The 13761-nt window shown below is 50.1% G+C and overlaps 1 protein-coding gene across 4 annotated transcripts in view; it reads right to left on the reverse strand.

Annotated features, from left to right (window-relative positions):
• The window catches only part of TRAPPC12 (trafficking protein particle complex subunit 12), a 106002-nt gene that overhangs the window by 22448 nt on the left and 69793 nt on the right, over positions 1 to 13761 (reverse strand). The window lies entirely within an intron of this gene.

Below are 13761 nucleotides of genomic sequence, written 5' to 3' on the forward strand. Positions count from 1 at the left end.
GTTGCTGCAAACAACATGATTTGGTTCTTTTTTTTATGGCTGCGTAGTATTCCATGGTGTATGTGCACCATCTTTTCCTTATCCAGTTCACCCACAGGGACACACTGTAAACATCACCAGTCCCCACGGCATGGGGTGACAGTGAATGGGGAGGGACTCTGCTCCCAGCTGATGGTGAAACTGGTGTTTATGATGTTCTTGAAGTATCTGCAGACATCATACATAGGGAGTATGTTTTTTAAGAAAAGCATCAAGCCTGTAATCCCAACACTTCTGGGATTGAGCGGTGGCTCAAGCCTGTAATCCCAACACTTTGGGAGGCCGAGGCAGGTGGGTCACTTGATCCCAGGAGTTAGAGACCAGCTTGGGCAACATGGCAAAACCCCATCTCTACAAAAATACAAAAAATTAGCTGGGCATGGTGGTGTGCGCCTGTGGTCCCAGCTACCTGGGAGGCTGAGGTGGGAGGATCACCTGAGCCTGGGAGGTCAAGACTGCAGTGACCAGTGACTGCACCACTGTACTCCAGCCTGGGTGACAGAGTGAGACCCTGTCTTTAAAAAAAAAAGCATCGAGTATGTCACATGAGACTGATGATGACCTTTTGTGAAAATGTCAGTCTCATTCCTACAGGGCACTGTGCTTGTGGCCTTTTTAATGTACCAAATACATTTTGTGCAACATGTCACTTTCCACAGTTTTATTGCTTGGTTTGTAACTTTTGGGCACTTCTTTTGTGTTTTTTTCTCTGAAAACAAAGCTGCTGTTGCTGCTGTGATCTGGGTAGTGAATTTAGATCATCTTGCCAGTTAACACTCCCCACACATGACCTGCCCCAGGAGGGGAGGATTTCCGTTCGTCTGACTCCCCGGTCTATACCTGCTGAGGACGAAAGCAGCCTCTCCTCACCTGCAAGGGTCATTACTTAACACAAACTGGAGAACAACTTGCTGTCAACACGAAGGATTTTTCCTCTTAACCTTTATCTTGGGCTACCTCGATGACTCAGGGGACAACGTGGGGTTCAAAATTGTAAACTTGAAAAGAATCTACCCAGTTTAAACTAGGTAAAAGACATTATTCAATGAATCTGCTTTCTAATGAATGATCATAAGAACAGAAACTGACAAAAAGGAAAGGCTTGGTGTTACCATGAAATTAACTTCCCTCACCCCTTGTCCACAGTTGGTGGGAATGTAAATCAGTGCAACCACTATGGAGAACAGTTTGAGGTTTCTACAAGAAACAAAAAACAGAGCTACCATACAACCCAGCAATCCATGCCTAGATATATACCCCAAAGAAAAGAAAGGAAATCAGTCTATCAGAGATCTCTGCACACCCGTGTGTGCTGCAGCACTGTGCACAACAGCCAAGACTTGGAAGCAACCTAAGTGTCCATCAGCAGACGAGGGGATAAAGGAATTGCTATATATACACGATGGAGTACTATTCAGCCATAAAAAAGAATGGTATCCTGTCATTTACGGCAGCATGGATGGAACTGGAGGTCACTGTGTTAAGTGACATATGCCAAGCACAGAAAGACAAACATTGTATGTTCTCACTTATCTGTGGGAGCTAAACATTAAACAACTGAACTCATGGAGATGGAGAGCAGGAGGATGGTTACTAGAGGCTGGCAACAGTAGTGGGGGATAGAGTGGGGATGGTAATGGGTACAAAAAAACCCAGAATAAATTAGACCTAGTATTTGCTAGTACAAGGGTAGCTATAGGAATTTAAGTGTACATTAAAAAAATAACTAAGGGAGTATAATTGGATTGTTGCAACACAAAGGATCAATGCTTGAGGGGATGGATAGTCCATTTACCCTGATGTGATTATTACGCATTGCCTGCCTGTATCAAAATATCTCCTATAACCCATAAACACCTACTATGTATCTACAAAAATTAAAATTTATTAAAACAAGGAAACTGACTTCCCTTAGGCTAATGCAGAGGGAGCACAGGAAGAAAGAGGGACGGGACACCTATCACAGAGGCAAAGCCGCTGCCCGAGCCAGACCTGGCAGCGCCCTGGTCTGCGGAGCCTCGAACACGCCCACTGGCGGTCCCCAGGGTGTGACGCCCCAGGTCAGCAGACTCCTGTGCCTGTTCTGTGCCTCCGCACACCACGGGAGCTCTATGGGCCTGGGTGACCTCCTCATGTGGCGGGGTCTAGGGGCCTGGGCAAATCCTCTATGCGGCGAGGTGTCTGTGGGTCTGGGCCATCTCTCCATGCCATGGGCGATCTCTCTACATGCTGAGTGGAGGAGAAAACCCTGCAGAAACACCCCAAAACTTTGTAGTGAGCATGCAAGGCCTGAGAGAAGACCCGCACCACAGAGCCATGGTGGTCTCAGCACAAGCTGTGCTGGGGCTGACGTTCCCTGTGGACTATCACGGCTAATGAGGGGAGAAGGGGGAATGAGGTCCTTCAGAAGGGCAGCAGGAAGAGAAAGGTCTAGAAAGAAGGAAAAAGAGTTTCCCACCCCAGAGATGCATAAATGCAGAAACAGAAGCTCCATCCTAGCAGAGGCATCAAACGCAGAGCAAGTGAGTGACGGGAGCTCCACCTGCAGCAGCTGCTTTCGGCCCAGACCCACCTACCCAGCTCGGAAGGCGCAGGGATAGGAGACGGAGACACCAAGCAGGCTACACCCCTCCAGACCCATCTACCCAGCTGGGAGGGCACACAGGTAGGACATGGAGACACCAGGCAGGCTACACCCCTCCAGACCCACCTGCCCAGCTGGGAAGGCGCAGGGGTAGGACATGGAGACACCAGGCAGGCTACACCCCTCCAGACCCACCTACCCAGCTGAAAAGGCACATGGGTAGGAGACGGAGACACCAGGCAGGCTACACCCCTCCCTCTGCAAAAAGCATTCTCCTGGCTGGGGCAGAGGGATGCACGGAACGACGCCAAGTGCCTGCAGGGATATGGGTCACTGAGGTGCTTCAGCCCGAGAAAGGGACAGCTGGAGAAAGCCCCTATTGTTGACACAAGCATAGGCATATCAGACACAACCTTCTGACCCTCGGTGACTATTGTTTTATTTGTAGGGTGTATCATTTAATGTCAATTAATAGGTCCCAGTGTGATGCAGAAGAGCACCCATGAGTGAACGGAAAAGAAACAGCAGTTCACAGTTGGTAGCTTTTATTGCTGTCTATCTAGAGACAGTTGTCTGGCTTTATAAAGTAACAGTACATTGATTTACAAAAGGTTATTTCTATAAAGGAAAGTGACAGACACGTTCTCAATCCAAAGCCTGAATTATTTAGGAAATGCAGTTACTGCAAAAAAAGCCCGACAGTGTGTCGTTTGCAAATGTGGTGCGGCTGGAATTTCCTCCTTGGTTCCTTTTGCCCCAGACAAAAGGACCAGACTCCAGGGTCTATATCAGAGACCAAGCAGCGGTCCTGTGTTTGTGTCCCAGAAGAATAAAGGCCCAGCACGCCACATCCGGTTCGTTTGGGAAGAGGCTCTGAGGAGTAGGGGCATGATCCAAATCACTGCACCCACATCCTCCCTGCTGAAGCCGCTGAGGGCCCAGGCGAGGGCATAGGAGGAAGAGGACAGAGATGAGGCAACAGTGCCAAGTGCTTCAGGAAGATGCACAGAGCAGTAAGCCACCGGCCACAGGGGCAGAAGGACTGTGGAGGGCAGAGTGACCACAGGGGCCGAGGGGCAGAAAGGGCCGGGTGTTGGAGGCACCTTCCTGCACATTCCCTGGGAGCTGTTCCCGACGGGTTGAAGCTGGGTCAGGAGCTCCGTGGAGCTGTCTGGTCAGGCGCCGGCAGTGTGGGCGGTGCTTAGCGTCTGCTGGGAAGTACCGGGGACGATGTATTTTACAGATGGGGGCGCAGGATGGTTTTTAAGCACAAACAGTATTCTGTTTGATTTCACAAAAATAAACCTGTGAAGGAGGCAGCATCATGCCCATTTGCAGGGGCCCTTCACGCTTTCCACACACAGAGCAAAGTGCCACAGTGACAAGAACAGGGATGCCCGGTGCCAGAAGACGTGGGTTCAAGTTCAGGCTGACCTTCAGCGTACCTTCTCTGAATTCCTATTTCCTTAGCTGCCCATTTTTTCACATGCCTGTTTTACAAATCATGGAACTCCAATGAGAATGTACTTGAAGCATTTTGTAAGCTTTAAAAATGCTGAATGGATATTAATTACAAATAAGAGGAGAAGCAACCAGAAATGAAACAATCCCACTGCCTCAGATTCTCCTGTGGTTTATCTTTCACCATCACCCCTGTACTAAACTGTGAAAGGTTTCGATATGTGGGATCGCGGAGCAATGAAATTAATGCTGCACTGGCTAGTAAATATTAAGTGGGTCTTTGAAACTTCCAGGAGCTTCCACAGCTCCGAGGTTTGGCTGCTGGGCAGTTTCAAGGTGCCTGGAGGTTGAAGGGAAGTCCTCTTGGAGCCCATGGGCCTTCCAGTACGAGCCACATCCTGGCAGGGTTAAGTGGCAGCTCACACCACCAGGACGGGCTGGAGTGGAGGCAGGGGAGCCTGTCCTGCAGGGCTAGGAGAGGCCTGTGAATCCTGAAGTGGAACAGACCCAGCTGACTGGCCACAGTGTGGCAGTTTAAATGCGGCCATGCATTCCTGAGCACTCCTCAAAAGGCAGAGTCTCATTCCTATCCCTTGCATGTGGCCTGGACTTAGTGACTCATCCAACAAACAGAACCAAGGTGGAGGGGACATAGAGACCTCCGAGACCCGGCCGTGCAAGGCACCGTGGCTTCCTCTTCCTCCCTCCCTCTCTGCAGGGAGCCAGCTGCTATGCTGTGAGACGCACGAGAAGCCCTACAGAAAGAACCATGAGGCCAGGAACCCAGCCTCTCACCAATAGCAGCAGAACTCAGCGGGTGTATGACGGAGCCTCCTGGAGCCCAGTTCTCCAGCCCCAGCTGAGCCCTCAGGTGAGACACTGCGGTCAGCATCTTAACTGCAACCTCAGGACAGACCTGAGCCAGTGCAACCCAGAAGCTGTGCTGGACTTGAGACCCACAGAAATAGTGAGGTCATACATCCCTGTGGTTTTAGCCCATAGAGTTGCAGATAATCTGTTAGGCAACAACTGATGGTTAACACACAGGTAAATCGAAGTCACCCAGCACTTTTAACTGAAGGCTTTGCATGAGGAATAATGTATTGAGGCCACTGTACTGAAACATGTTGGAGGTTTAGTTTTGTTTAATTTGAAAGTTCTGGGCTGGACATGGTGGCTCACGCTTATAGTTAGTTGTAGCACTTTGGGAAGCTGGGGTGGGAGAACTACTTGAGTCCAGGAGTTCAAGACCAGCCAGGGCAACATAGTGAGACCCTATCTCTACAAAAAGTTTAAAAATTAGCCAGGTATGGTGGCGCATGCCTGTAGTCCCAGCTACTCAGGAGGGCAAGGCAGAAGAATCGCTTGAACCGGGGAGGTCCAGGCTGCAGTGAGCCATGTTCATGCCACTGTACTCCAGTCTGGGTGACAGAACAAGACCCCCTGTCTCAAAAAAAAAAAAAAGAAAAAAAAGAAAATTCTGAACTGGGTTCTTCATTGGGTATCAGCATGAGCTCATCTCTGAAAGCGACTGTAATCATGAGAAGACGCTGCTTGGAAATGCATGGAAGAGGAGTTTGGAGAAAATAACAGATGGAACAGCTGTGGAGCTGAAGAGACGATTCCAGACTCGGACTGCTCTGTGCATAGCGTGGAGGGGCTGCTGCCAGCCCCACGGTGGGGGATACTGCACTGGGCAAGTCATGGCCGGTCCAGGGATGAACAGGCTTCAGGTTAACAAGGTGGGGAACCATCAACACCTGCCCACAGTACAGGAGGGAAGATCAATTATTCAGAATTAAAAACCTGCTTACGTTTTGTCCAAAGAATGAAGAAAATTATATGCCTTGAATGAATATCCCAGCTGCTTGACTCCATATATAACCACTACCACTTGATCTCAAGAAATATTTAAAAAGGCAATTTGTAACTTATTCATATTTAAACAGACCCAAATCTATGTTCTCATCCTATGCAGTTATCCAGGAGGTGGTGAAGCAGGTTTTCTGGCTGGGTCACTGACAACACCTTCAGTGTGGAAAGTGCTGTCTACAGGGGGCCTTGAGGAAGGAGCCTTTGCGCCTGTCCCTTTGGCGGCTGTCATGGGTCGTGGGTGAGTGAGGGATCATGGGATAGGTTTAGGGAACTGGTTTTATTCCCAAGGCATCTAGTATACAAACTACTGGGGAGGTGGCACTAAGCCAAGGACCTGAGAACTTACTAAGTGGACCCTTTTGAGTGGAGACTAAATGTTGGAGCAGGTCTGTTCTGGAGAGACTTAGATTTTGGGAAGTCCTGGACCTTCCAGTCCCACCACAGCTTCCCAGGGGACCTCTTCAAAGTGAAAGAGTCTTCTTGGAGCTGCTCCAAAGCTCTCAAAGAATCATGAAACACCGACCACGTGCCTGGCAGGCACCATGCGGGGTCACTGACATGTGCCCCCTGGCCATCCCGGGGAGATCAGCAATGCTTCTCACTTGCACAAAGAAGGCCGAGGCGGACACAGGCTGGACAGCTGGTTATGCAGCCGGCACTTCAGAGCGGACCTGGAAGTTTCCAGACTGTCAGCCTGACTCCAAAGCCACTCTCACAACCACTGCTTTTGGGACAGTGTCCTCTGGGCCCCTCACACCTTGAAAATACACTTTCTTCTTTCTATTCAGATCACAGATTGACAGAATACATAGTGCCGAGAAAAGCAAGGCAAAGAATGCACGATTTAAGAATCGTCTTACATCAAAGGCCTCTTCTCTAGGCTATCATGCCCGCCTCAGGGCTGGGTCACTGGCAAGTGCTATGGCCTTCAAGTTCACATTTGGTGCATCTGGTTTTGAATCGGGTTGCCATGGCTGGGTGGCAGGGTTGGGCATTCCGAAGTCCATGTCCCGGGATTGGCCACGATGAACTCTAGAGGTTTCTGAAGGTGTGAATTTCCACTGCCAGCTGGGTCAAGACATTCCTCTGGAAAACCCTGATGCCCAGTGCTTTCCGCTCCCTCTGCTTCTCCTGCTTGCACATTCTGAGCACACACGGGGTTCCAGGAGCATGGGCTTCAATGGCAAAGAGCAGGGACGTGGCCTCGATGGACGGCCATCCTCACTCGGCCTTTCCTTTCTTCTCCCCACCTGCCAGTCATTCCCATCTCATCTGATTAAGCCACAATTAATTTGTTCTCTGTGGAAGCGGCAGAAAAGAAGGGCAACCAAACCCTCTGGGTCAGGCACGGTGATGGCAGTAACTGGCCACTGTCGGTGTGCGGGTGGCCAGGCCCTGAGTGCTGGCCCTGACAGTGTTAAAGGCCAGCCACGCCTGTTCTCGCTTATGTTTCTAACTTTGCTTAACAAATAAGACAGCAAAACTGAAGAATGTCCATCTGTCAAAAAACCCTTTTAGAAAAGATATTAACTCTTCCTACAAACAAAGCTCTCACTACCACATTAGCAACTATCAATAGAGAAGCAAAAGCTACATCGACATTGTTGAATACGTTTCTTTTCCAGAGTGCACGAAAATGTCCTCTGCCTCCTCCAGCTGGGAGTGAGTCTATAAAGCAGCACTTGGATGAACGTGGAACTCTCAGCCAAGCTGAGCTGGGGAAGCCGGAGGCTGCGGAACTGCAGGGAGGGATGGAGCTGAACTCAAGACTGGGCGGGCGGATGCAGGTCAGTGACAAATGAAACTACAACCGAACAGTGCATCATTCCATATGGATTATGTCTACTTATGCAAATGGCTTGTAGAAGTGTGTTTGCTTGGCTCTTTCCCAAATGGTCTGTGAAGCTCTCTCCACCCCAGAGGGAGACACAGCCTGCAGGGCGCGTGAGAGGAGCAGGGTCAGAGGATGGCGGCATTGATTTTTCCAAGCCAGGGCAGCATGGGAAATTTATTTTAAATCGTGGTATATGTTCTTCTTCACTAATGCAATCATATTTGCACCAAACATTTACTAATTCACTCAGTGGCTCAAAGACAACAGATAAAACGAAGTACCCTGAACTCGTTTGTAAAGATCCTAAATGATGTCCTGCTAAAACTGGGCCCCATATAAAAATTCTCAACACTGTTCTAATCTAAAACACATATGCTGAACATAGACTCGAATCAGTCTTTGGTGAATCTTCCACACAGGAGAAGTCGGCCCCCTAAGAATCCGTGGGGGATCAGCTTCCCGCTCTGCTCCCTTACCAGGAGCCTCCGCCCGGACTGTGCTCCCGGCACGCCCTCCGCCCTCGTCTAACCGCGTAACCGGCTGCTCTCCACGCCCTACCCTCGCGAAACCGGCTGCTCTCCACGCCCTACCCTCGCATAACCGGCTGCTCTCCACGCCCCACCCTCGCGTAACCGGCTGCTCTCCACGCCCTACCCTCGCGTAACCGGCTGCTCTCCACGCCCTACCCCCGCGTAACCGGCTGCTCTCCACGCCCTACCCTCGCGTAACCGGCTGCTCTCCACGCCCTACCCCCGCGTAACCGGCTGCTCTCCACGCCCTACCCTCGCGTAACCGGCTGCTCTCCACGCCCTACCCCCGCGTAACCGGCTGCTCTCCACGCCCTACCCTCGCGTAACCGGCTGCTCTCCACGCCCCACCCTCGCGTAACCGGCTGCTCTCCACGCCCTACCCTCGCGTAACCGGCTGCTCTCCACGCCCTACCCTCGCGTAACCGGCTGCTCTCCACGCCCTACCCTCGCGTAACCGGCTGCTCTCCACGCCCCACCCTCGCGTAACCGGCTGTTTCGCTCCTGCCCCATGGTCTTCATTCTTTCAATAGCAAAAGGTCTCATGACATGATAAAATGAATACATGCGTTGAGTGAGACGTGGATAAGAAAAGGGGAATGACATGGCCTTTCATCACATCGTTTATGCCACTAACACGCCGGGGCATTCTTCCTCCAATGAATATCACTTACTTCACCAGGGTCACGTTGTAATGACAGTTCTGGCTTTGAAATGAATGTGATGTCACAAGCACTTCCCCACGTGAGGCCACGCACGCGCGACAGCGGCACCCCGACCAGCCTCTTCCTCTGCTACTTCGGCAGCTACTGCGTCTCAAACCAGGCGACTCCCGTGGGCGGCAGCCCGCAGGTGACTGGGCGGCTCTGTTCTAGCCTCTCCCTTGAGAGCTGAGTGTCAAGCTCCAACCCGCACGAGGCCTGGTCTGCCGAGCCCGCCCGCACCTCACTCTGCTGTCACCGAGGGCGGCTTCTTTTCCTGTGGGAAATCACGCTGGGAACTGAACCTGAGAAGACGTGACTTCTGCTGGAGTGGCAATGATCAGACAGCAGGGCTCAGCACACATCTGTACAAATGGCAGCGCGTTCATTCCCTCAGCAACCTGCATGCTCTGCGCTGACTTGATCACTCCGGGATGAAAACCTTCCGCCATCCTCGCTCGGTTCTTGCGCTACTGTTTACCCCCTTCTGAAGCATTTGATTCTACAGTTATTTCTGACCTCCAGCCTGGAAACACTACTTTGAAGATCAACAACAGATGCCACGCAAGCAGTGAAAACAAATGGGACAGAGTTCTCTGGGGAATATGAACCAAGTATCTGCTTTCTTTCTAGAAACAACAATCTCAGTTTTGTAGAACGTCCTTGACTTAAGCATCTCAGCTCAGCGTCAAGGCCAGCCAACAGCCACTGACTGCAGCCCCAGCACTGGCCTCCGCCTGCTCAAGTCCCCCCTGAAGACCTGAGAGGAGGGGTCATCCAGGACTCAGGGCTTGGCCTGGATGTGGCCCAGCTCAGGAGTGGTAACTGGAAATGGCGGTGGTGGCTTCTCCACGCAGCTTCCCTTAGCAGCCTCAGGTGGAGCTGAAGACCAGGGGCCAGAGGTGCAGGCCAAGGAGGGTGAACTGCGGGAGGAGAAGCTAATGGAAAATGCACCAAAGGAAATCATGTTTAACATTCTAGACTCATTTCTTTTCACTCTGTTTGTCTCTCCTCACCCACTGGAAGAGCCCACAGTTCCCTGAACCTACTGAGAGCAATTTTTAGCAGGAGCAAGTGCAGTAGAGATTGCTAAAATTTCTGGAACTGTTCAAGTGACGCTTAAGACCAAACTTTAGAGCCCCTGCTTTACAAAGTATCAGAGAAAAGTCTGTATTTGAAGGAAAAAACCACAATCCTGATGGTCTAATTTCACAGAGAATCGCAGAGTGGTGCTCAAGGGTGAGGCTTCTGGAGCTGTGTGATGCGGCTTAGCCAGGCTCCATCACTGCCTCACTGCAGTTGTCTGGGGGATACTTCACCTCCCTGAAGCCACTTTCCTCATCTGGGAACCGAGGATAATAAAATCACCTGCAGCTGCTGTGGGCATTAGTAGGGGGTAATCAACATAATGCATTCAGCACCTCACACATCCATGCAGCGTGAACACGTGACTGCACCTCAGTGCTGGGACGCACAGCAACGTGTCCTGAGCAGAGCTGTGTGTGTGCCTGTGGTTTGGGGCAGCTGTGGTGTATGCTTTAAACAATGCAGCAAAGGGCAGTCCACGCACGGAGAGGTCTCGCTAACACATCCTTAGTTTAAGACTTCCTGAGGATTTCCTGGAGTTGTGAAGGTCTGGGAAAATCAGAACGTCATGCTGGAGAACCCTAGAGAGTCTCTCGTCTGACCTCTCTCTTTATTCACCAGTGGAGAACAGAGGGGATCGAAGGCCACACCAAGCCGTTCACTTTAATCCACCAAATCAACACTGGCAGAATAGTGGTGGGCTGGCTTTTAGTATTTTTAGATTTTGCACTATGATATAGTTTGGACATTCATCCCCTCCAAATCTCATGCTGAAATGTGAGCTCCAGTGTTGGAGGTGGGGCCTGGTGGGGGGTGTTTGTGTCCTGGGGGTGGATCCCTCATGGGTGGCTTGGTACCGTCCCTAAGGCAATGAATGAGTTCTGGCTCCGTTAGTTACCTTGGGATCTGATTGTCAAAAGAAGTCTGGTGCCTCCCTCCTCCTCTTCTCTCTCACTCTCTTTCTCACCATGTAACACACTTGCTCCCCCTTTGCTTTCTACTATGATTAAAAGCTTCCTGGCCAGGCGCAGTGGCTCATGCCTGTAATCCCAGTACTTTGGGAGGCCGAGGTGGGTGGATCATTTGAGGTCGGGAGTTCGAGGCTAGCCTGGCCAACATGGTGAAGCCCTGTCTCTACTAAAAATAGAAAATTTAGCCAGGGGTGGTGGTGGGCGCCTGTAATCCTAGCTACTCAGGAGGCGAGGCAGGAGAATCGCTTGAACCTGGGAGGTGGAGGTTGCAGTGAGCCAATAGTGCCACTGCACTCCAGCCTGGGTGACAGAACGAGACTCCGTTTCAGAAAAAAAAAAAAGCTTCCTGAGGCCTCACCAGAAGCAGATGCTGACACTGTGCTTCTTGTACAGCCTGCAGGGCTGTGAGCCAAAATAAACCTTTTCTTTATAAATGACTCACCCTCAGGTATTCCTTTATGGCAACGCCAAATGGACTAATACACACTTCTTGAGTAAAGAAATTCTAGCACGAACACAAACTGTCCCTTTTTAAATTTTGGAGGATCATGCTGTACTGGTGATGGCTGCAAACCTAAAAGGAACAGGTGAAACAAGCATCGTCTACCAAACTGTAAACTCACTGAGGGCGAGGCTGCGTTCTGTTGAGTCCTGAACTGCCAGCGTGCAGTACTCAGTAGGTGCTGAAAGGACATTTGCTGCATGAACAAATGAACAAGCTCAGATAGAGCTGTTCTGGACAGCGTGGAGACAAATCGCTCCATGCCCCCACAGTGCCCACTGTTCACATCCAGATAAAAACTGCTTCAGTTCAACACTGAACCAGCCACAGGAAGGTCAAGAATGCCCGCATGCGGCCACGAGCCCCTGACGTGCAAGGAAGTGAGCGAGGAAGTTGGCGACGGTGCTTCTTCTCCTGCCGAAGGAGGGGGACAGGCAAGGCTGACTGTATGGTCATGCCCTGGGTCTTTCCCTCTTGGTCCAGGCATCCACCAGCTGTGCCACAGTGCAGCTCTCTCTCTCAAGAGGGTGTCAAATTTTAAGTCAGCACATGAAGGAACACATAGTAATTACATATTGAAATTAACCATGAAAATCATTTAAGGTGAAGACCAACACACACCTTGTCATAAATCCAACTGCTTGTTTTTCTTCCAGGATTAGAACAAATTGCGATTTCCTCATTTAAGTACCATAAGGAATGTTGGCTTATATTTGGATCATGCCATGGAAAAGATATGTATCTTTAAACATGAGAGATGCCTGAAGTGTGGTGATGTATTCACACGATGAGAGGCAGGTGGAACTGTAGACTAGCGGAAGGAACGAGAAGCATGAGTGGCTGTCTCACTGACGGTGGCCCCACGCCCAGTCAGCCTGAGAGAAACGTTCCTAGGATGTGACTGCACTAACCCTTCTGGTTCTCCCCAACCCCACAATGCTTAGCTATCAACTGCTGTTGCTTGGAAGCCCCCACAAGAGTCTCAGGGGGGCCCAGCCCAGCAAAGCACAGGCTCGAGCCCATCTCCAGGCATCAGTCAGGGGGAAGGGGCAGGGCCCCATTCAGCAAAGGGGTCTTCTGAGCAGATGTCAGTTGACCCCGGAAAGCACTGTCCTTTCTTGGAGCAGAAATGCTGGTGCAGGGTGGAAGAGAGGACTCTCGGTCCTTCTCCCTTCAAACGGGACATGTTATAGTGATGAAGCCAGGCAAGTGATGAAGAGCATGGACTCTAAAGCCAGATGACTTGGGTTCAACTCATGTGATCCTAAGTTAGCTAACCTCTCCATGCCTCAGTTTCCCCATCTGTAAATTGGGATAATAACATCTCCTTCATAGGGTTGTGATAAGGATTAAATGAGTTAATATTGGAACTCAGAGCAGTGGCTGGCTCATAATAAATGCAACAAAGGTGTCTGTCAGGTGGAGTAAGTGCAGGTGCCCGGAGCAGTGGTGTGGGAAGCTCCTGCTCTCTGCTCCACTGTCTCTGCTGCTTCACAGCTAGTGCTAAGTGGCTCCCCTGATCGTTACACTGTAGTATGCAGTTTTTCTTTTTTTTGAGACAGAGTCTTGCTCTGTTGCCCAGACTGGAGTGCAGTGGCTTGATCTCGGCTTACTGCAACCTCAGCCTCCTGGGTTCAAGCGATTCTCACGCCTCAGCCTCCCAAGTAGCTGGGATTACAGGCATGAGCCCCTGTACCCAGCCTGTAGTATGCATTTAAGGAGCATAAATTAACTGAAATAGGACATACTTCAGGACCAGGAAAGCTGACTTGCAAAACTACTTCAACTAACTTGGCTTTTTCATCCACAAATCACTCTATGGCCCAGAATTTTCTCTCTCAAATACTATAAAGATTTCCTACAATGTGACATGGAGGATAATGAAAAATTCGTGTAGTTTAGAAAGTCACTGATTTAGAACTTCTCAATTTCAAGTTATGTGCTTCCGATTTCTGTAAATAAAATTAAACCCCGTTTTAAGATTCAAGAAAAGTGTTGAAATGTAAAGAAGTTGGTAACGTGATTCTCCATCAACTGATATAGTACAGAAAGCAAACAATTTTTCTTTTTATCTTTTAAGTTATGGTATTAAAAAAATGGAAGTGGGTACAAAGCCCAGGACAACAAGATGCCTAGAAATGCCCGTTTTTTCTCCACAGATAAGGATAAGGAGGGCCCCTT

This window comes from Pongo abelii, chromosome 12 (assembly GCF_028885655.2).
Source record: "Pongo abelii isolate AG06213 chromosome 12, NHGRI_mPonAbe1-v2.0_pri, whole genome shotgun sequence".
Taxonomy (NCBI): Eukaryota; Metazoa; Chordata; class Mammalia; order Primates; family Hominidae; genus Pongo; species Pongo abelii.